We start from the raw sequence: 23,775 nt of genomic DNA on the forward strand, positions 1-23,775 counted from the left end.
GGGATTTGCAGCCAGATGCCAAGCTTAGGTATTCGTGGTCTCCTTGTCTGCACATAAATACTCCCCATCCATGAGCCACAGCTACGAAGTGTGTGCTCCACTGCAATGCAGGAACACACAGAACCCTTCCCTATGGATGCAACCTCTGCGTGCCACTGCCCAGGTTAGCCCAGGAAGCTCTTCCCTCCCCTCAGACACATCACTTAGCACCTTCCTTCACTGCCTGGAGAAGAAAAGCTGCTGGTTCCAGTCCTGAGCTCCACCTCAACACGAACCTTGCGTGCCTTCAGTGATGCTGCAATAACCAGCTGCCAAACAATCTGATGCAGGAGACGGGAAGCAGGAACCCTTTATCCCTCTGGATGCAATCGAGCTGTTTACAGTGTCTGCAGTGAAAAAGCCCACTGCAAACAAGCTCCTGCTCAGCACGAGGTGGGGACAAAGGCGAGAGGGGTGGCTGGGGGACAGCATCTCCTGTAAAGGAGGGAAGGCAAAGGCAGCACTGAAGGGAAAGGAATTACAAGGAATTCTTGGCAGAGGCTGCCATGTGGAAACACTCTCATTGTTTCAAACCTGACCCACTGTATCTTTCTTTCCATGGTTATTGCCTTATCCTCTCGGATCTAAACAGCGCTTTCCACACCTGGCTGCTCTAAGGAAGACAGAGCAGCTTTGAGCAGGGGCTGATGAGCACAGAGGAGTTTTGGCTGGTTGCTATTCCCCTTCTGACCCACCTCATGGGTTGCCAAAGCAAAACATTCCTGCTCCATCCCACCCACTCCCTTAGTGGGTTCATTACACAGCACAGCTTTCCTTCAGGCAGTGCTTTCAGGGAAAAGGCGACGGATGGGACAAGCATCCCTCAGCAATTCCTGCGGAACAGATACATGGGAAGGGAATTGCACAGAGCAAGCTGAGCTGCTGCAAAAGGCTCTGGCTGTAGGACAATCAGCTGGGATCCTCCAGCCAGGTTTATTCCCCTTTAATAAGCAGGGAATACATGGAGTTTTGAAGTCCTAGATGAATTATTTGTCCCCAGTTTAAGTCTGGAGTGGAAAACTCCAAGGGGACAGATTGAACAGAATGGTTTCATAACTTAGATCATGAGATTGCTTCTTTTATGAGCTGACACCTTTCAAATACATTTTTTCCCTGGAAAACACTATTACATCTACAAAGATGGGCTTTCCTAGTAAGGGAAAGGAGAGGCTTGCCTTCATCCCACTTTAAGAAATTAAAACCTCGCCTTTCACTAAAGCTCCAGGTTCTTTTTCTGTACAAGGCAGCTCAGAGACTCTTTAGGTAGAGCATGAGCCCTGTGGCTGCCTTAGCAACCCTCCCCAAAGCTGCATCAATGTCATCTCCAAGTGATGCCACCAGCATGGGAACAGCGAGATCCCAGCGCAATAAGGTGCTGCATTGAACCGAAATGTGTTGGAACAAAAGTGGCCACATTAATCTCATCTCCATTGAAAAATAAGCACGGATCAAAGTTTGCCAAAGAGAAAAGGACAAAATCAGCTGAGAATTACTTTAATTATTACCTTCAAGCTCGTACCAAAATAAAAAGGGTATTACAAGCATGCGAAAGACAAACTATAAAGGAAGCACTTGACAGTGCCCCTTTAATTAAACTGCTCTGAATTATCATTAGCAATGGACCTTTGGAATTTAAAGCCAATTACAGCCTAAGTACAAAAGTTACTTGCTCGCCAAGAAGCTTACACAACATCTTTCAGAAGTGGGCTTGGCACACAGGGAAGAGCTTTTGCTCTGCAAAGCACTGCTATGGAAGCCTGGCACTTCAACAGAGAGATCCAGAGAAAGAAAGGATGCCCCCCTTCAGCTGCAATTATAGGTCCAACCATGCCCACCATACTCCCTGATCCACATAGGGATCATCAGCCAATGGATGATGGACCTTTAACCCAAGTAGGTGGAGGTTTTGACTTGTAAGGAAGTCATAGGGGCTGTTGAACAGCTGAACACCTGCATTATAGCAGCCAGCAGCTTGGTGCTCAGAAACTCAAGCATCTGGAACAAGCTTCCCAGCCCAAAAAGATACAGGAAATCCTTTCCTTTGCAATCCCAAGCTTTGGCATCACCAGGGATGCTGCTCTACCTACATTAAGACCTGGGATAGCGCAGAACATGAGACATGCCCTTGTTCCTGTGCATCCCTCTCTCAACAGGTCCAAGTACAGTTCCCAACAGGATAACAAAGAAGGAGCACTATATCAAAGGCAGGCAGCTTCCTGCTGTCACTGCTTCTTGCCTTCGAAGGATACCTCCGCTTCCCAAAGGTTCAGATCAGATCCTGATTATGGTGCAGCAAAACTCTGCAGCTTAACTTCTGGACCATCAAACCCCCAAAACATGATTGCAATGACAGGAGGTGGTGGCCGTTTGCATGGAAACAGCTTTCCCTGTGATACAGCAGCACAACAGAGCAAACCCCACTGTGCCGGTGCGATGGGGTTTGGAGGGGAAGAGGGAAATAGGAATGATCCATGCCAAAAATCAGGCCAAAACCATACCTTGGATAATCCAGGATGAGGGAAAATAACAGAGGAGCCCAACTTCATGTATTTAGGGGTAGGGAGGGGAGCAGGAGGCAACGACTTTGTTCTTTGGTACCAAGGCTTCTTGTCATTAAAGCAAGCTCGTAATTAAGGATCAACAATCCTTCTTTTCTCTCACCCCTTTCATCTCAATGGAAAAATCCTAGAGCCACATTAGAGCCGTGCAAACGTTTGACTTTCAAAGCAAAACGGGGAAGCAGCTCCTGTCACAGCAGCACCCAACCCAACAGAAATATTCATCACCATATGTTGCAGCAGTGATTTCCACAGACGTTCATTAGCAGCATTGCCATGGAACTCTCCAGGACTCTCCTGCAAAGGGAAGTGGCAGTTGCTAATTAAACTGTGCTTAAGGATCCTGTGTTCAGCTCTGGGCCCATCACTACAAGAGAGACATTGAGGTGTTGGAGCAGGACCAGAGGAGGGCAATGGAGCTGGTGCAGGGCCTGGAGCACAAGTGTGATGAGGAACGGTTGAGGGACCTGGGAGGATGGAGCCAGGAGGGGCTGGGCTCTGCTCCCAAGGAACAAGGGATGGGACAAGAGGAACCGGCCTCAAGCTGCACCAGGGCAGGTTTAGATGGAGCTGAGGAACAATTCCTGCCCCACAGGGTGCTCAGGCATTGGAACAGGCTGCCCAGGGCAGGGCTGCAGTCACCATCCCTGCAGGTGGCCTCAGTGCCATGGGTCAGTGGTGGCCTTGGCAGTGCTGGGGAATGGTTGGACTTGATGAGCTTAAAGGTCTTTTCCAACCTGACTCCATGGTGCTAAACAGCAGACATCATCCTTAGCAAGGGAGGTGAGGCTCAATGCCTCCAGTTAAAAGAGCAAAGAAGGGGGAGAGTGATGGAGCAAGCTGCAGGTACCCAGCTCTGTCCCTAGCTGTAACCCCAGCTCTTCCTACTTGCTTGAAAACAGGCTTTCTAAGGGAGAAGAATGATTTCTCCAAGTATTTACAACCTGGGATAAACAAGCCAGAGCACACAGACACTTTCTTGCACATCTTTACTCATGCAAAGTTCCTTAAATCAACTTCATACAGACAAAACCCCACTAAACCGAAGCACCAAGAGTGTTTGGTCTGCGAAGCCAAGGTTGGTACTTTCCTCCTGCTATTTTAATATTAACATTTCCACTTGATTGGATACCTAATTGCAGGGCATCTCAATGCCTTGAGCAGCTCCTGTGTAGCAGAGCTGAGGAGCATTGCTTCTCTCTCACCTGGTTTATGCTTCTCCAGGTAACCTGAGTGGGAAACCAAGCCCAAACCTGGGGGGTTGGTGCCTCAAGAGCCTTTGGAGCTGGAAGAACCAACTCCTGATGAAAAACAGAGTTGTTATTCCAAAGTTGCCAGATTAATGCAAACTCTCAGAGCCTGAAACAGCAATTCCAAAGGGAATTAGATGTGGGCTGATGGCTTTTCCAGGCAATTTCTTCCCTCCTTAACTGGACTCCCAGAGGGGTAGCACAAAGAAGAGAAAAGCAACAAGAGGAGGAGGATGGAGCCAGCATCACTGCTTGCACACATCTGACTTTGCCATCTCGCAGCCTCCCTCCAGGGCCCACCACACACCTCTGTTACCTACTCTGAAGCACACTTTGCTCTTGTCAGTCCTAGATGGAGAACTGTTGAGCTCCATTTCCAAACTGCACTCGACTCAGCGCATGATTCCAGGCCCTGCCTTGCTTCCCCCATGTGTATAAGAGACCTCAGCAAATTGCTCTGAGACCCTCAGGAGGGAAGAGCATCACAAATGCTGCTTTGAATAATTTAATCCTTGCAGTGCCTCAGTTATCCCACCCCAGGATCTCCCCATGGAGCTGAATATGTGTGCAAGAGGACTGCAGCACACAGCTATGCTGAGAAGATGGATAGACAGGCAGAAAGACAGAGCTTGACAGCAAGCAGAACACTTCAAAGCATCTCAGCTGTTCTGCAGTCATCCGTCATCCACTGAAAACACCAGCAAGGCAGGGCTGTGTCATCACAAGTAAGCATTTAACATCTGGGTTCACACCTCTGCAGCATCCTAAATGGCAGTTTTGGGGCCCCCCAATCTGCCTCATTGCGTGGTAATGCCACCAGGGACATCCCCCTGTATTTAATAGGCAGAGATGTTATTCTCTCACTCACATCTATGTACCTGGCATGCACTTCAGGTGCTTTTCTACACATAGATTCCTCCTCAGGTACAAAGCATTACACACACCATAAGGAACACAGCAATCTTTGCTGATGGGGAAACCGAGGCTGGCTAAGAGCAAAGCCCTTTGTGTCTTTAGCCACAAAATGGGCACCTTGTAGGTAGATTAAGCTGCTTTTTCCCCTCTCTAACCCTAGCCAAGAGGTCCATTATGGGATGTTTTAATAGCAGAGACCCTCTATGGTGTACCCCATTGGGGCTCTTCCATGGAGCAAAGCCTCATGGTGCTGGTGAGCAAAGCCAGAGCTGGGTTTTGTTCTCTCCCTCCCCTTCATGGAGCCCAGGAGCACTTGAGAATGTCTGTTGTGTGTAATCAATAGAGAAAGAAGACGGTCACGTCTTCTTTTCCCTGAGAGGAAAACATCCCCTTGTCTGCCGCAGCAAAGGAATGACCTGGAGAGTGAACTCCTCAAGGGAAATTCCAAATTCCTGAGTCTACCTCCAAAATAAAGGAGAAAGGGATGAAAATCCTGTTTTCTCCCCTTTTTTCTCTCACTGCAGCAGCACTTCCAGTCTCCCAGCCTGCAATATCCCACATAGCATCCAGGAGGAATCACTAATGGAGTGACAGGACCCTCATGTGCCAGGGTAGGGGCAACTCATCACCCATATGGACAAGGGGACATAAAGCAACTTGGAGATCCCTTTGCTCCTTCATCCCTTCCCTTTCCACCTTTACAAACGCGGGTTTGTTTCTTAAAGCTTTCCAAAGAGAGTGTGGGCATAGGGAAAGTAAACCTGGGGAAGGCAAGGAATTATCCTTCCTTATTTGGGATGAATGGTGAGCATGCCTTGTGGAGAAGGCTTGTGCTTATGGAAGCACAAAGCATCCCTCCTGGGAAGGAAGCAAGGCAAAAAGCCACCCCAGCAAAGCCCTGGCCTCTCTCTGCCTACCAGCAGAGACCTTGGTGGGACGATTGGGTGTCCTCAAGGTGACCTGACACCCACATTACCTGGGTGCACAGAGCTGTTCCTGCACCTATGCAAGCCATGCTCCATGAGAAAAGAAGGCTGCAAGGAATGCTTTAAGGAATGAACTGGAAGGGAACAGAAGGACCTGGCAGGCAGGAGAGGGTTTGAGCTGTGCAATCTGGAGAATCCATCTGAAACTCGGAAAGCAACTAGGAAAATGGATGCAGGGAGGGAAAGGAATGAATCACAAGGAGCACAGATCTGCCTGCAGCCATTCCAAGTGACAGTTGTACCCCCAGTGCTCCAACAGACCTGCTTGTAATCCAGCCCTCTCTTACTGGGGAGGAAGGGAAAAGGGAAAGGGGGGAAAAGGGAAAGGATGTGTTGGGAAGGTGCCCTGCTAACAGATCCCTGCATCTCATTTAAAGAGGATGAATCTGCAGTGCAGACGTGGCATGAAAATAGGGTAAAAGAACGTCTCTATCAACTGGGAGCATGAGGCTACAGGAGAAGACAGGGATGGAAGCTGGTAAATGCACCTAGAGCATAACCTTGCCTTTCACTCTCCTTCCAGCACAGGAAGCTTAGAACCACTCCTGGATGCATTGCTTTTCTCAACACCTTGCCCAGGAGTTCAGCATAGATGAGGCTACAGCAGGAATTCAGAGCAATTTCCCACTCACATGCCATTGCCAAGGCTCCAAACAGCTTAAAACAGCCACCTTGGCTGCGATTCATGTCTCAGGAGACAGCACAATTACCTGCTGTTCTCTTCCTCCCTGCTGCAGGGAGGAGGAGGAAGGAGATGCTGTGCTTTAGCCAATGCTGTTCCGCTTGAAAACATGGACCACCCAAATCATGGGATACACGAGCTTGGCAGTGCTGGAAGTTCCCCATCACTCCAAACCCCCTACTTTTAAGGGGTTAACAAAGCAATTTGTCTCCCTGCATGTCTTACACATGCAGATACTCCAGCTCCCAATAGACTCAACTGCAAGTGTTGGTCAGTGTCTCCTTTTCCCATTACACAGCCTCATGGCAAACCCCCCTAATAGGGTGTGCTAAAGCTGTATTCATCCAAAAATGGCCTGGAGCACCTCCCATAGGAAGACAGGCTGAGAACACTGGGGCTCGGGGTTGAGCTTTAAGGTCCCTTCCAACCCAATCCACTCCAGGATTCAAAATCAGGGCTCAGAGCAGTGCTTGCTATCCACCCCAGCAGGTATAACCCATACAACACAAGCCAAAGTATGAGTTCTGCTCTCCACAGCGGGTTGCTGCTATTAGTAAGAGAAGATGCCTTGAACCAGGCGACAGCAATAACTGAGTTTAGGCTTAAAAGCAAGTCTGGTGGCAGAGCTGGGGCTGGAAAGGCAGCTTCCCCTCCCAGGCCACCAAGCTAGCAAGGCAGGATGTGCTCCCTTTGTACTTTGAAAGGAGGAGGTGACAGCAGAGCTGCGACTTAAAGAGGGGGAAAGCCCTGCAGTGCAATATGTGATAATGAAGTGAGCATCTTTTGAAGATGCCTGCGAGGGGTGTTTCCCAACACACCAAGGTTAGGGAGCTATTAGAAGTGGTTTTGTTTTCCCTGTGAGATGGGCCTGTTAAGCTGTTGGCATCTCCTCCACGGAAAAAGACAACTGATCTCCACAGATCACAGTATATTCAGGTTCACGATTCATGATGAGAACTCCACACAATCTGGGTTATTAGGGAAATTAAAAACAATAAGGGAAATCAGGATATTTAAAGCTTATAAATCTGCAGGCATTAGGGAGAATTGGATTCTTTCTTATAGGGATGTAAAACCAAGCCTTTCTTATACGATTCAATTATAGATTGATGGGAAGGCTCAGAAACATGGATTAATGATCTTTTCTTAAAGGAAAAATTATAGAAGAAAAGAAGAAAAAGAGAGTCATATAACAGAAAGAATTACTACTCCCCAAACCATGATTAAGGTTTAGGAGGTTACATTCAGAACAGCGTAAAAGGGAATTTGTGGATTCCCAACCACATTAAGAGAGTATAAATGGAGATAAAGGAAGCAGCGTGGTACAGTAAATTATCGTCCCTGCAATGTGGCATAGGAGAGGGAAGCACATCTCCAGGTGGATGGGACTGACGACAAGCTGGTTGCTTCACATCAGGAAGGAGGATGTGGCTTAAGAGACCCTGGAGCCTTTTGAAACCTCTCAGAGACCACGGGGTGATCGCATTGATGGCAATGGAGCTGGGCTCCATTGATTTATGCTGGCTGGAAAAGGGGGACATCAGCTTTTCCCAGTGAAGGGAAAATCATTCAGACAGGGTCTGAATGGTAGGGGCACAGCACAAAATAGTCCTGACATTAATACCCCACGGCATCTCATTCAGCACAGCCTATTTGGAAGGAAATGCAATGCTCTTCCTCCCCAAAAAAAGCCACTTTGTGCACAGATGCACTCCTGATGCTTCAGTCCCCAGTCTTTAAATAAAGAAGAAGGCTAACATCACAGGGTTAACACAAAAATAAGCATCTTCAAAAGCTGCAAGGCGCTCACACACTATGGTAATAGGGGGCATCCGAGTACCTTAGATAATCTGGCTCCAAGGGACTATTTCTCTAATGCTAAGTCCAAGCCCTACTCAGCGTGAAGTGGCAGCCAAGCACATTGTTAGTGAAGCTATTGTTTATTGCTTTGTCCAAAAAGAAAGCTCTATCTAGGTCACTCATTACAGGGGAGAGCTGTGTATGAGAATGCAGCCGGGGTGCTGGATGTGCTATGGAAATGAAGGTAACACACACAAGAAGAATAGCAGTGAAGGTGGAGAGATGCTCTAGCGAGCGGCTCTGGAAGGATTGAGCTGAAGCTTCTGTGCTGCAACACTGAAATCTAATTCACACCTTTTTGCTGCCTGCCCTCCTGGTTCATGAGCACTGGGAAGAAACACGGAAAGGACACGGGGCTTATTGTTAAAGAGCACCTCTGTGGGTGAAAGAAATCCTCCTCAGCCAGAAAATGGGAATTTGCAATGAAATCATGTATAGTTAAATAAATAAAAGGCCCAGGGCTGATTCCCATGGTTGGCATTGCACAAAGCAATTAAAAAGAAAATGAATTCCAGCAGGGAAAAAAAGAACATCTTCTTCTTCAGAAAGATGTCTTTCTGATGAGACAAAACCTTTACTTCACTCAGTACGGAGCAGAGTTAAAGGCCAAGGCAATATTTAAGCTTGCAATTAATTCCCAGTCATTTCAGAAGCTGTGATCAGTTAACATTTGGATGGCAGTGATTTAACACAACATGGGCCTTGAGGACCAGGCAGGGACCGAGATGCACCCAGAACATGGAGTTAAACCCAGACCTCTGCAGAGAGCTCTGAAACCCAGGTCACCAGGGCTGGGAGGAGCTTCAGCAGGGTTTTCTATACAGTTCAGGGCTTTATTTTCCCCCTTCCTATGCTGTTATACACCTACATTGCTAATGGCAGCTCCTCTGTCTTTAAGCCCAGGGTGTTTGCTCTAGCACTTTCCCCTCCTTCAAACACCCATGCAGCCTATTGCTTCCATTAACTGATCTGGATGGATCCCCTTGCCAAAGGAAATTGCCTGAGAAGTGGGAGCCCTGAAGACAGTCACAAATCTGAGAAGCCAAAAGATTTTGTGAAACATCAACAGCCAGTGGGAGTCAGGAAATGTGATGGAAAATTAAGGGTCTTGGGTTAAATCAAAGTTTCTCTCTCCCGCTATAATAAGATGACAGCCCCGACCATTCGACTGACTGCTGAGACACAGACTCCTCGCTGGCTTTAGATTACTCAAGTGCTCAGAATTTAATCTCAAATGGCTGTTATTGGATTTTCACACGGACTAGCTGCCTGACAGGCACAGCAAGAGGAGCCAGCCCTCTGTACCTGCGCAGTCTCCCAGCTTCTGGAGCTTGGGAAGCTGATGGCTTTGCAGGAGCTTTTTCTCCATCACCTTATAGGAGGGAAAGAAAACACCCGTTATAAATTCTTCAAGACAGGGCTGCTTCTCTGTGTACTCATTCTTACACACAAAGGTATTCATTGTAAGCAACAGCAAAGACCTGTGCAAGAAGATATCCCTCCAGATGCTTTAAAGCTCACAGTGAGGTGAGGCAATTCTCCAATGTACACATGTATCTCGGAAGGGTAAATGTTTCCTAGCTTCTACCAGCATCTTCATGTCATTTACACAGCGCCGTCAATCACTGCTCTCCCAAGAAGGGGAGCAGTGTAAACTCATGTTTAATGCCAGATTTACACACATTTCTATTCGCCAGTAAATGAGCCCGTTACATATGTTGTGTCAATTGATTTTCAGACTCTTCGCTTTGGGAAGTGCAAAGGAATTCAGGCACTTAAGATTGGACCTGGCTCCTGTTCTCTATGCTTCACCCTATCAAGAGGCACATCCTAACCTTTCTCTTGTGGCATTACATTTCTCCTGGCATTGGACCTTCTCAACTTTATCAGCTGATCCCATCTCTGCTATGCAAACCTTTCTCCATGACCTGTTCCCCATGCATCAGAGTCCTGTATTCCATGGGCAAACCAAAAACCATCTGTGCCCTGTGTTCCATGTACAGAATCTGCCCCAAACTTTCCCTATGTGTATACTGGGTGCAATCCTTTGCTGAGGCACAATTTGGGTCACATCAGAATGAAACTTCTTAACACAGGGCTATACGGGCTGAGGACAGATGCCAGCACAACCAGAGTGCAGGATGATGTCCCCCTTCCCCTGCAACAGCACCAGCGCAGCCGGCGTTCTGCTGACAAGTTGATTTGCCATCCTTTGAAGAAAGTCCTTCTCCCTGCCAAAATAAAGTAACCTTCCTCGCTGAAATCATCCTTAGTAAATACCCCCGAGGAGTTAGCAATTCCTTTCTCCAAAATGACTCATCCTCCTACACAATGGACCATGAAAAGAGCAATCACGCTGCCGTGTCAGTCTGCCGCAGAGACAACCGTTCCCCTCTCTGAATCAGTTATGGGCACAGCTCTACCTGCTCCCCCCCAGCATCATCCACCCACCGTGCCCATGCCCACCCTGCTCGTGTCCCCACTCTTCTGCAAGCTCCCTCAGGAGGTTGCCCCTTTGTACAGCACGAGGGCTCAAGCAGTGCCCTGATGCCACCCGGACCACGGTGGTGATCATGCCATGACTTGGGTGCTTTGCCTTCATCAAAATGCACAGCAGCACCTTCCAAGGCTGGAGGAAAAGGAAGATGATCCTTTCAGGGGTGGCTTTTCGCACACACACACACACACACACAGAGCTTCCTCTCCATAATTAACTGCTCCAGCCCATGTGTTGGCTGAGCTCCACCAACAACCACCTCCAAGAGCAAAGCCCTGATTTCGGCACATCCCATGCCCCAAATCACCTAGGCCACCCCATCAAAAACAGGCAGAAAGAGGCAGCAGAGCCATTCAAAACCAGCCACGGGCAGTTTAACAGAAACAGAGCTTCAATCCAACATTAATTTGCAGCATCCTGGGCTGAACACTTCAGATAAGCAGCGCCGGAGCCAGAGAGATGACAGGGAAAAGCTTGTGTCTGCGGCACATCCGTGCCTGCACACAACACCCTGCCTGTCCTCTGCTGCTGGGCTGCTGACGACCCCTATAACATCACAACAGCGCTCCGAGGTGTTTTCACAGGCAGAACCCTTCTCCAAAATCCCAATTTTAACTCCCCCTGCAGGGTTTAAAGTCTCCTCCTGCTCCAGTTATTCCAAAAGGGAATTTAGTGCCTCGCCATAAATTATACGAGCATTGGACATAAGCATCATTTATGTACAAATCACTGTTCCCTAGAACAAAGCCTCCTGACAAAACACTTTTTAGGAGAATTGGCAAATGAATAAAACCTCCTACTGATGAAAAAGTCCTGATTTTAACATGGAACAATAATTTTCCTATAGGATTTTTTGAACCATCGCGTTGGAATTTAATGGAGATTTTCTATTCTGGTCCACAATTATGCAAGAGTTAAAATTCCTCCCGAGACGAGATTATCCATTACATTCTATAGGATTGCAGAGTAATTTCCATAGAATCCTGTTATGTTTCTATAGAGCTTGACAAATTTAATCCCTATTGAACTTTACGGGGACTTTTCCATAAGGGACAAATAGACCCTGACATCTGTTAGCTGCAAAATGAGTAATACTCAGAAAATAGAGGCCTTACACACCACTGCTGTACTCAAAATGGTCGAAAGATGTCTTGAACAAGCAGCTTAATGGGGAAAATGCATTAAATTGGTGTCACATGGCTGCATTAGTACCGTTGTGTTGCAACATTTCTTTTCTACACAATGTCATTTATCCAACCAGTGCTTTACAAATTGCATTTGCCACCAATGTGCACTTGATCTCATCATCCCATGCTGGGGCTTTCCTGTATCAGCACAGAAAAGAGTGAGAGCAATCGAAATCAAGGGGAAAAATGCCAGTTTAAAGCATGGAGCTGGTGATGGATCTGTGCACATTCCTCTGCCCTAATGTTACTAATAAATGCAGCAACTCCAAATCCCTCTCATTGAACTCCACTGCGGAGCTGGAAGAAGGGCTGCACTTCTCTTTTATGCACAGCACTAAAGAGAAAACCATTCACCTGAGCTATTTGGAGACTCAAAGTCTCTGAAATTCCACTGTAAGGTAGTTACAACAAGGAACAAAACAAGCAGGGACAGCCTAAGGTTTCCTACACCAACAGGCCAATTTGTCCTAGGCTGGTTCAGGTAACAAAGTAAAAGACACAACAGCCCCCATGGGTCTTTTCCCACCTTTCCTTGTGCAAGCAGGCATCAAACACGATGGATGCTTGCAACACAACTCTATAAGTATCACCCACCCATCCCTTATAGCCAGCTATTCCTGAAGGGCCCAAGACTCACTTCAAGAAGTCCTTCAGACATCCCACTTTTGGATGCATCAGAGTTGTTCTGGTTCCTCATTAAACATTCCCACACACCCCATGGAGCCTTTTGGAGGTTGTGGATGCTTCAAGCTCCATTTGGATAAAACAGAGCTTACTTGTCCCTAAGCCAAGCCATGACAAAATGTACCTAAAAAATATCAATCGCTGCAGCGTCTGTAGTAAGCCCTTGTAATAACACTATAGCAATAGTGTAGTAATAGCCAAATTAACCTTTGGATTATATAGCTGACAGAAACATACCTTAATACAGGATAAGAAGCCTTTTAGATAGGGAATGCACCAGCAACAGAGACCTAAGACCCCAGGTAAGCATGCAGCAGTGGTGGAGCTGAGGAGCCCAAGCCAAAGCTAGGCACCCAGAGCCGCGCATTTGAGGACACTGCAGACATACCCATGGCAACAAGAAGAACAAGCACCTCCATATGTCTCCCCAACTGCATTTCCTTTCCAAAGAAAAGGACAACGTGGTAACTGAGCACAGCAGTAAAAGAAAAATATGGCTTTAATATTTTATCATTTGCCAAATGCCAGTGGGGAGAGGACGGTGGGTGCAGGGAAGCCAATGGGATGTGTTTGCTTTATTCCTTCTTCTGAGCTATCTGCAAAGGAATAAAGCCCTTAATCATGCCAGGAGAACTCTTTTTGCTGCCTCTCCAAAGTGAACAGTGATCATAAAGGGAATGCATGGCACTTCTAGCATGATAAAAGTCAATATATATATATGTGTGCCTGGGTACATCTCACCCCGACAACACTGCCCTTGCCTCTTCAAACATGCCCTTTAATCAAGCCCTATGTTTCCAGAATCCCAGCATGGTTTGGGTTGGAAGGGACCTTAAAGCTCATCCAATCCCAACCCCCTGCCACAGGCAGAGACACCTTCCACTGGAGCAGCTGCTCCAAGCCCCTGTGTCCAACCTGGCCTTGAACACTGCCAGGGATGGGGCAGCCACAGCTGCTCTGGGCACCCTGTGCCAGCACCTCACTGCCCTCACAATAAAAAACTTCTTCCTTGTATCTAACTTGAACTTCCCCTGTTTCAGTTTGAACCCATCACCCCTTGTCCTATCACTATAGTCCCTGATGAAGAGTCCCTCTCCAGCATCCTTGTAGCCCCCTTTATATACTGGAAGGCTGCTCTGGGGTCTGAACCAAACCCTACTTCAACACACAGACTAAGAAAGATGCCTCATACCCCTTGCAGGATGACATTACAGAGTACGCCACCATCCACGAGGAGAAAGCCTCATTGACTCTTCAACCTCAAGCATTTTATGATTGCAAAATGGAAGAATGGAGCAGGCTAACTATTTCTACTACCCGAAAGGAAGCAACATGTTAAAGCCTTTGATCCAAGCAGACAGCTGTGGGTTTTGACACACACAGGGCTCAAGGGGAGAAGTAAAAAGACAACTATGGAGAATGAAGAACAAGCCAAGCAGGTATCAGACCTCAGCACTTAAAACAGACTCAAAGGCAACTCTATGAACAAGCATTTAGAAGCAAATCAAATCTCCAAAAGGGCTTATTCAGTTCCCAAAGGGACAACCTCATACACTATGGTCAGAGACAGGTCACCAAGAAGCCCTTCTGGAGGTCCTATGAGGTCATACAGCCCCTAAACCCAAATCTACACACAAACACTACCTGCACCGAGCAGCTAAGATGCTTTTAGAGCTAAATGATAGATACGTCTACCCATGGGTATGTACATACACCAGGGAGATGGCCTCTAGAGAAGGATGGAAGCCACATCCTTGTGGTCAGGCTGGACCAGACACCCTGGTCGCATCTCTCCTAAAGAAGAGGTTGGAAGTAATCCACTCATGCAAAGCATGGAAGAAATACTCTGAAAGGTACATGGACATGGTAATTCATGTCCCAGGACATGAGTTATCCAAGGTTAAAGGAAACGGATGATTACACTAAAGGACATGCTTATTTCCTGCCAGACAGCCAGGTTTAGCCCACAGACCTCCCCTTCCAGCCTACTGACCTCCTTCCAACCATGCATAAAATCAGGCAGCCATGCCTAAAATCTCCTGGTGTAAAATAAAGGCCATAAAAATTATCACTACTATTACAATAGCATAGTCAAGTGTAGGTGGATGGCACAGGCACCAGTGCAGCTCAGGAAAAGCAGGAGCAATGGTGAGAGGGACAGGTGCCCATTAACTCCTGCTCTAGAGTTCATGACATCCAAGCTGTCATCTGTCCTCCACTTCCCATGTCCTTACACCCCAAAATCTGGTCATGTCACAGGTCCTCAAATAACAAGCTCATTATGACTCCATCTTTACAGCTTGGGAATGTCTGTACCTGGGTCAATTTGGCTTTGGTAATATCATGACAGGCTTTAGGTAGCATAAGGTAGCTTTCCAAAGCAATGACATCCCAACACAGGCTTGCTCCCGTGATGACCAAGACATCCTGCTCTAACCCAACACCAACTTGGCTGCTCCATGCTCTGCTGCTGGTGCAAAATGTCACTGTAAGGGACACAAGCATGAGTTTCATCAAGAGGAAGCTTTGCTTTGCTTTCATTCCTCTCTCCCCATGGTGTGCCATGGGTCTGCCCAGGGCTATGCTGGTACGGGGGCTCAGTATCACTGGGATGATTTGTAGTCAGCTCAGAAGCAGCTGTAGATCACTTGGGAGAATGAACCTACAGTTTTATAAACTATTTATTAGCCCTGTCCTGTAGCACTACATCAATATGGCCATCGGTGAAGCAAGGCAAGAGCCATAAAAATACCATCTATCCAAAATAAGCTTCATAAAATCAAACAGAGGCCAGTACAGCCTAGGATGGGATTGTGGCTTGACATATAAAGGGCCTCTCAATCTTTGAGATAGACCATTAAAATCCTCAAGCCCTTTTGGTTCACAGAAGTCTAAAACAAAAGGGGAAAACTAATGACACCTTTGCAGATGGAGCAGGAGAAGGCAGCGCTGTAGTTGTGTGGGATCACTTGTTTCCATGCGGGTCCTTTGCTCCCTTCTCACACCAAAACAACTCCCCAGAAAACCCCTTTAAAACCATCTAAACTAAACCAAAAACTTCTTTCCTTCTGCATTCCCCACCCACAAGCTGCTTTTCCGCAGGCAAGAAGATTCCCCTCCTTCTACCACTGATATCCTACCTGGCATCCCGCTCCAGCTCCCCAAGGCACTGAGGTAAGGCAGAAGGCAGGTCAATACATTGTCAGAGATGCTGATTAACATTTCCAGCCCGTGCTCCCTCAAACCACCTCTAAACCACAGTCTTAATAAACTGCATTGCAAATAGCTTTGTATTTCTACCTCGCTGCGTGTGCCAGGGAGAGATAATACACCAACCGGAGAGACAAGTGACATGCTGGGAATGAGCCACCCGGAGTTATGTGGCAGGGTGAAAGCTTGCTCAGCACATCACTCCCAGCCCTGGGATGTGGGTATCTCACCCAGGCTTTTTAGGGCTCTGCACACAACCATGGGGTGCACTCCAAGCAAAGAAAACAGCTGCTCGTGTGGGGTTTGGGGCTAAAAGGGCTCGAGGGAGAAAACTGCCTCAAAGCGCTATTGCCTGTGTAAATCACTGCACTATGTGGGCAAATCCCCTCCGTTTATAAGAAGCAAACACACTCCATGCCACTGCAGCATGGCTAAAACCAGCTGGGGCAAACACAGTGTGTCTCAGCATCGCCATTCCATGGGATTTGGAACCTCTGCTTTCCCACACCGCAATGCTCAACCCCACACGGAAGACGGACAGCGCTGCCAATCCAAATTGCAACTCAACTCCTCATAGCAGTGAGCTGTGAATGAAGCTTACACAGCCTCACACCCTTCCCCTGCAGTATCAGCACTTCAGTACTGTCAGAAGAGAGAGAAAACAGCTTTGGGGGGACACAGGGGAAAGAGAAGAAATAAAAGGAGTTGGTTTTCACCTACCACAGAACCTCCAACCAGGCAGGAATGTTTTATATCCCCACTCTGGACCCTCAAGTACTTCAACATGAAGTGAATGCCACTTACCTAGGAGAAAAGAAAAAAGAAGAAATTAAAGTTAAAGTTCACCAAGCATTACAACACTATGTATTTTAAAAGCAATGGGATTTGTGATTCACTTGGAGACTGGAGGAAACACAAGGGAAAAACTCCAGTTTTAAATACACTTTGGTAAAGGTCAGCTTGAATGGCACACGGTTACAGAGGCCATCCTGCAGGCTGTTTGTTTTCTTATTTATTTCTCACAGTCTCATTTAGTTGCTTTTTCCACCCCTTCTGATCCAGGCTTGCACAACAGGCGGATGCAGCTTCAGAGGCAAAAGCTGCCCCTTCTCACCCCAAATCTTATATCAAAACAGAGACTCGCTCCTTCTCGAGCTGCAGCAATTCATCCTTCCAGATGGGGATGTCTGACCCAAGCTGCAGCAATTCATCCTTCCACATGGGATGTTCTACTCAAGCTGCAGCAATTCATCCTTCCACATGGGGATGTCTGACCCAAGCTGCAGCAATTCATCCTTCCACATGGGGATGTCCAACCCAAGCTGCAGCAATTCACCCTTCCACATAGGATGTCCTACACCCAAGCTCCAGCCCAACAGCCAACACCACAGCCATGGGACAACCCCAACAAGCTATTCACCCTTTGCTGGTAGAAAGACCAGTTTGACCTTCTCTAGGACAAAGAGAAATCCCCCATCACAAAATCCACCTCCTAAATATGATAAATCTTAAGACAACCCTTTGAGATCCATAAGAAGCCCTTCCATTTCCACCCCCCAGGCATGTGGGAATGTGGAAAACAGCAAGCCAGTGCCTGTACCCATCTGGCTGTTGCTCCATGGGCTGTTGTAGGAATCGAAGATGACGTGACAGGGCACGTCTTGCTAATGAGTGACTGTGTGTACTCTAAATTACTTAAAGGGTGCCTGGGGCTACGGCCAGATGCTGCTAAAACATACAATTGAATAAATAAATGGAAGGTAGCAGGGAGGGGAGGGATGCAATGGGAAAGCGAGTGGCAGAGTTGTGTGCCAAGGTGTTAAAACAACTCCCACAGAGCTGCCGAAGCCTCTTGCGAGACTCCACCGCTCCGTGTTTCAGATGCTGAGAAGATTGAGCTAATAAAAAAGAAATGAGAGAACTGTCACTGCAGATTACATGGTATTTATTCCAAAATCTGCTCATTAGAGAAATTTGCAAGACAAATGGGGCTTTAGCAGGAAATGGCAGCTTTTCTTTAAGTGTATAACAAGGAGGAGAATTGGACGAGAGCTGAATCTCCCCCTTTTCGAGCTACTCCGGCTCCAAGTCTTACCAACCACCCGAGAACTACTCATGAGGATGGAAAAAACCCATTTTTTTTAACATTCTCCACCAGCCTCTTCATAATCCTATAAGAAACTCCGATTAAGAAATATTTGAAGCAAGAAAAGCTCATTTGGCCTAGAGAGTTTCCAGGCAGAAAGAGCTTCTCGTGCTCTTCAACAGCATGCAAGCGGTAGTGCTAACTCTCCAGATCCTTCCTTCCTCACAGGGAAAGCCCTTCATGAAGAAGAGTATTTGTGGTCAGGCTTTAATCCCCCTGCCTTGATAAATGTTTAATTCCTGGGCCTGCCTTCGTAGCTGAATATAGACTGGAGGTGGTTTGCATTCTGCTGTATCCGAGTGCTTCTAATGACATTTTGGCTTCTTTCCCAGTTAATTCCAAGTGCCTGAAACCCAGCTCCCCCTCCTCTTCATGGATGCACATGCGGATATTTGACTGATATTATACAAAAAGCCCTAATATGGGGGTTTAAAACAAGTCTCTGCAGCAGAGTCTCAAGAAGAAGGAAGAAGAAGAAGAAGAAGGGGGAAAATATGTCTTGAAATATTACAGAGTAGGAGCTGTCAAGTTGAAAAAGCTTCTACAAGGTTTTCAATGCCGTAACTGTGTTATTTAGCTGGGGATGAGAATTTTCAGACACACATCAACAGGAAAAAAGGGGTTTCAGGAGGGGAAAGGAAAGCAAGGAAAAAAAAGAGGCAGCCTGTCTTATTTGCAGCTCTCCTTTGTTGGGAAGCAATTACAGCCTTACTCAATTTATGACCCAGAATGCACCCTAATCTAGTTGTAAATGCATCTTATTCACCACACAGCACTTTCAGATAGAGCCAGGGTAAATAAACGGGAGATTGTTCCTACCTACGTTGCGGCACAACTGTTAATTGTAACGCCCCATGAAACTTAATTATGCAGAGCAGAGCAGCGACACTGCAGCCATTAATGAGATGCTTGATTCAAGAAGAAGTTGTTGTTTGGAGCCTCGGACTTGCTTTGCCTTGTCCCTTCCACTGCGCTGCACTGATTCACGAGTCATGCTTATTTGAATAGGGGAGCGGAGGGGCACAACACAGGCAACAGGAATCATAGAATTGTTAGGGGTGGAAGGGACATTAAAGACCATCCAGTTCCAACCCCTTGCCATGGGCATGGATGCCTTTCACTAGAGCAGCTTGCTCCAAGCCCCTTTGTCCAACCTGGCCTTGAGCACTGCCAGGGATGGGGCAGCCACAGCTGCTCTGGGCACCCTGTGCCAGCGCCTCAGCACCCTCACAGGGAACTTCTGCCTTATCTCCAAGCTGAACTTCCCCTGTTTCAGTTTGAACCCATCACCCCTTGTCCTGTTGCTACAGTCCCTGATGCAGAGCCCCTCTCCAGCATCCTTGTAGCCCCCTTCAGACACTGGAAGCTGCTCTGAGGTCCCCACGCAGCTTCTCTTCTCCAGGCTGAACAGCCCCTGTGTTCTCAGCCTGTATCCATATGAGAGATGCTCCAGCCCCTGCTCATTCTCCTGGCCTCTCCTGAACTTGCTCCAGCAGCTGCATGTCCTTCTGATGTTGAGGACACCAGAACTGTGTACAAAGGTTCCCAGTTGGAATTTCATTTTGCAAGCAACCACATGGGTTTCTTGCACTGCAATTTTAGTCTCCCAGAAAAGCAGGGAAAAAGCCAACGAAACATGATGGGACATGAAACATTCAGCCTTGTAAAAGAACAGGGATGCTACTGAACACTTTCAGACACAGGGATGTCTAAAAAGAGGAGAATTTGGCTCTTTCTAGACCCCCAAAACTCCTATAGCCATGCTGGGATGCACACGGGCATGTATCCCCTTCATTCTCCACATGCACAAACACTCATGCCTTGCTTAGGATCATAGAACCATAGAAACAGCTGGGTTGGAAAAGACCATTAGGATCATCAAGTCCAACCTTTACCTCAGCACTGCCAGGGCCACCACTAGCCCATGGCACTGAGGGCCTTGTCTACATGGTTTCTGTAACTCAGCTTCCATCTCCTCTGCAGTGGCTGAATCCAAGGAACAGATTCAACCTAAGCCATCAGTTATGTGCCTGTAAGGAGCATTAGAAAAAACACCAATAAAAGCACAGAAGAGAATGACGAGACAAAGAAAAAGATGATGACTCAGTATGAGAACTTGTACTACACTCACTGATACGGTGTGTGATAGAGCGAGTGACAAGCTGTTGCATGGAGACTTTCCCTGCTGCTCTAAGAGACTTTCTCCCTCAATGGGGAAAGGAGATGGGTAGCTAGACCAAAGACTATTATTTAAGCCTCTAGTTATTGATAGAAACGTATTATCTTTTAACATTTACAAGCAAGCAACTCAATTTCACAACAGCACAAGATGTTTTCTCATGGAGATATCAGAGCCTTTCTGCTCTCGGTTCTCTCCCAGCAGAAACCCGTTTGCCAACATCATCTCTCAGCTTTCCACCTATTTTTCTTTCCAGTGACACCCACTCCTGCTAACTCAGGCCAAGCCCTGACCCACTTCTCCAGTTGGCTTCATTAATACCAGTGATTAGTAGGCTTTGGAGACACGAGCCTCCCCCAGCCCATGAATCAACAGGATTTCTTCCCTCGTGTGGCACCAGCAAATGGAAAGAGAAAGGAGACTTTCTCTCTGATGTATCTGCTGTTGATAGGAAAGACACTGTTGGTCTGCTGTGACTGGGTTTTTTCTGTTTTATAAATGCAACTCTAAAAATAGCAAGTCACGAAGAGGGTTTTAGACATATTCCAGGCCCTTGGGAACAAGCCCATCATGACTACGTGATGCCAACACGCAGTATTGATGACAACCAAGATAGAGAGGAACTCACAGGCCCCACACTGCATCCCACCAACAGATGACAAGGAACTCAACTGTGCCCCAGCAAGGTCACTGCAGAGCATTAATAAAGGAGTCCTATTATGAACATACCACTCAGCAATACTGCATTTCACACCTTTGCTGTTGAGAGAGGATCAAAGCGGTAGTCGCTTGCATCCCAGACCTACAGGGTTTGGATTTTGCTGCTGCAGCCAACCAGGCTAAATAAGGCTAGGCTAGCTCAATGCAAAACCCCAGGGGCAAGCTAGTGTTCCTAAGATACACTAATCTCACTTAAAAGCCTTGACCAGCTACGCACATCAAACCAGCTTCTAATATTCTCCTTCCCCTTGCCTTATCTGAGCCCCTTAGAGCACAGACCAGCTTTTCCCTTGCTCCCACCAACACTGCAACCAGCCCTGCTCTCCTCTGCCCAGCATCCAGCAAGTCTACTCTCTTTGGTCTTTAGATAAAGTTTAGGTTGCTTTGATCCTCCATCCATCACCCTTTTCCCAATGGATTTTGGAGTCTGGAGAGCTGGCTCCACCAGGAGTTCACACCTGGCTCTGCTGAAACTCCAACTACAGTTATGCCAGTCCCAGTGAATGATGCTTTTTGGCTTCCATAGTAATAAAGTCCATGCCCAGAGAAGGACGTGATGTCTTTCAATACATTCTGGAGTATTTTTTTCCACTGTCTGATATTTCATTTTGGGTGTTATGTTGATTCTATAGGAGAAATCAAAACCAACCTGACCCCAATTGTTCAGAAGTGCTATGAAAATTCCCCCCTCCTCTATGATATTCACAGAGCTCTGGTCCTGTTGCCCTAATTCTCACCTTCTCTTATGCTGTAATTTCCTTCTTGGTAACACGGTGACTAGAGCTGTGTACAGTGCCTCAGACGTGCACTCAGCAAGGACTGAGATATTATTGTTGATTTATAGGGGCCGGCTCTGCTTCGCGAGCAGTGATTTACTTTGCTGTGTTTTCACAACGCCGCTATCTCTTTGGAGACAGATATCACCCTCATCTTCCCCATATCCAAGCACCTGGTGCTAAGCACTCGGGCACAGATTGCTAAGACACTTCCACATCTTTTCTCTCCTCTCAAGCTTTGTTTCAAGGAAGGTTATTACCACATTTTTGTCCCCTAATGCTGTAACAGCCCAATTAGGAGACTGAGCAGCACTTCACTAGGTGCTGGCCAGAGCATGCCCTTATCCATGGAAAGCAATTCTCCCCTGGACTTCAATATGGACGCAATTTTATACCTCACTTATCTCCACAATGGAATAGGTCAGGATTTTTCCTTCCCAGCCTTATTTTGGCTTACAACTCTGTCTTTTACTGGTCCCCTTCTCTTGACACTGCAAAACAAGTGGCCCACAGGGGTCTACAGGCCTTCAAAAGCATTTCTTTTTCTCCCAGGTAAGCAGGCAAGCACTGGTCTCAGACAAACCCATCATGAGCATCCCTGCACCTGATGCCCAGCTAAGTGGCATCAATTGCCATGATTTTTACAAGGCCACGTAGGGATAAGACAAGGGGGAATGGCTTTAATCTAGCAGAGGGGAGATAAGCTTTTAGGCAGAATCTCTTCCCTGTGAGGGTGCTGAGGTGTTGGCACAGGGCCCCATCCCTGGCAGGTTGGACACAGTGGCTTGGAACAAGCTGCTCTAGTAGAAGGTGTCCCTGTCCGTGGCAGGGGTTGGAACTGGATGAGCCTTAAGGTCCCTTCTAACCCAAACCAGTCTGGGATTCTATGATAAGATGAAACATTCTGCTCCCCAGGTTGTTCCTGCAAGGACAGAAAGAGGAGTGGAAGCAATGACACAGCAGAACCTGGTCATAAATACCGAGGAAAGGCCCTGTTATGGCTTTGTCTTCTGGTTTTATGTATAAATATATCAGTAAATACTTTAATAGAGTGAGTTTTCTTTACAACACCTTTTACCCACTACTTTGCAAGCACAGATACATCACTATAATATCAGGCTTTTAAAAACACTCTGAATAAAAGTTGGTTGCTGGTCAAAGGCTGCTTTCCAACAGATGAAGAACAGCAGAGCAAGCTTGGCCAGCATGAAAAACACCATCTCCATCCTGCTTCCATCACAGCACCCATATTCCATGATGCACAAGCACTTCCCAGACTAATATTTCTACAGGAGTTCTTCAAAGGATAGAAATTAAGGCACTTTAAATGCCAGAACTATGGACTATGATTCCCATGGACCACAACTCCTGTGGACCACACCTCCCATGCCCCACTCAGATGCAGATATAGGAGGATCGATGTTTAGTTTTGCATCTCCCTTTTCATCCTCCCTTTGCCTCCATTTCCCTCACCACAGGGAATCTCCAGCACCAGCTCCCTAACAGAGATACTGAGAAGCTTAACAACTGAGCAGCGTTTTAAGAGCCTTTGAATGAGCTGTGTGATGTGGGTACAATGGTTCACACCAAACAATAACGTTGCTCTCGCTCTTGGTGCCATCTCCCACGATGACTGTCCTCAGCACAACTGTCAACTCGACTCCCATTGAAAGATCTTTATTAGTAGTGATGAGCTAAGAAGCAGGGTGAATGCAGCTTGATTTTGCAGCTCCAGCAGTTAGGGGAAAGAATAAATCTTATAAACCCATAATCGGTGTTGAAACCATGGAGTAAAGAATAAAGGTGGAATCCCACCAGGTGAAATCTTGCTTCAAAGTCTGTGTTTCCCCTTGCTGCTCCTTACATTTCCCCTGCGAGAGGAGCACAGGCTAGACACCAGCTTTTCTCCTCTCCCACTGTAATTTGTACCATTTATAGCCCCGAACAACTTCCTACACACTTTGTAAACCCTAATATGCTCTTAAGGAGTTTTATGCAGTTCCTCTCTGATGCTCATAAGTATAAAAATCTTCCAGTGATGGTCACAGAAGGCAAAACCAAATGACAGGTTGATTTAGTGTAGCTC

At 47.0% G+C, this 23,775-nt stretch overlaps 1 protein-coding gene across 1 annotated transcript in view; it reads right to left on the reverse strand.

The window, feature by feature from the left end:
* LOC101870528 (opioid-binding protein/cell adhesion molecule homolog) overlaps window positions 1-16,651 on the reverse strand; it is a 209,100-nt gene extending 192,449 nt beyond the window's left edge. The window contains exon 1 of the mRNA XM_034069551.1: window positions 16,589-16,651. The gene's annotated coding sequence lies outside the window, so the exon portion shown is untranslated. The remainder of the gene's footprint in view (window positions 1-16,588) is intronic.
* Window positions 16,652-23,775: the final 7,124 nt, after the last annotated feature.

Source organism: Melopsittacus undulatus, chromosome 15 (genome assembly GCF_012275295.1).
Source record: "Melopsittacus undulatus isolate bMelUnd1 chromosome 15, bMelUnd1.mat.Z, whole genome shotgun sequence".
NCBI lineage: Eukaryota > Metazoa > Chordata > Aves > Psittaciformes > Psittaculidae > Melopsittacus > Melopsittacus undulatus.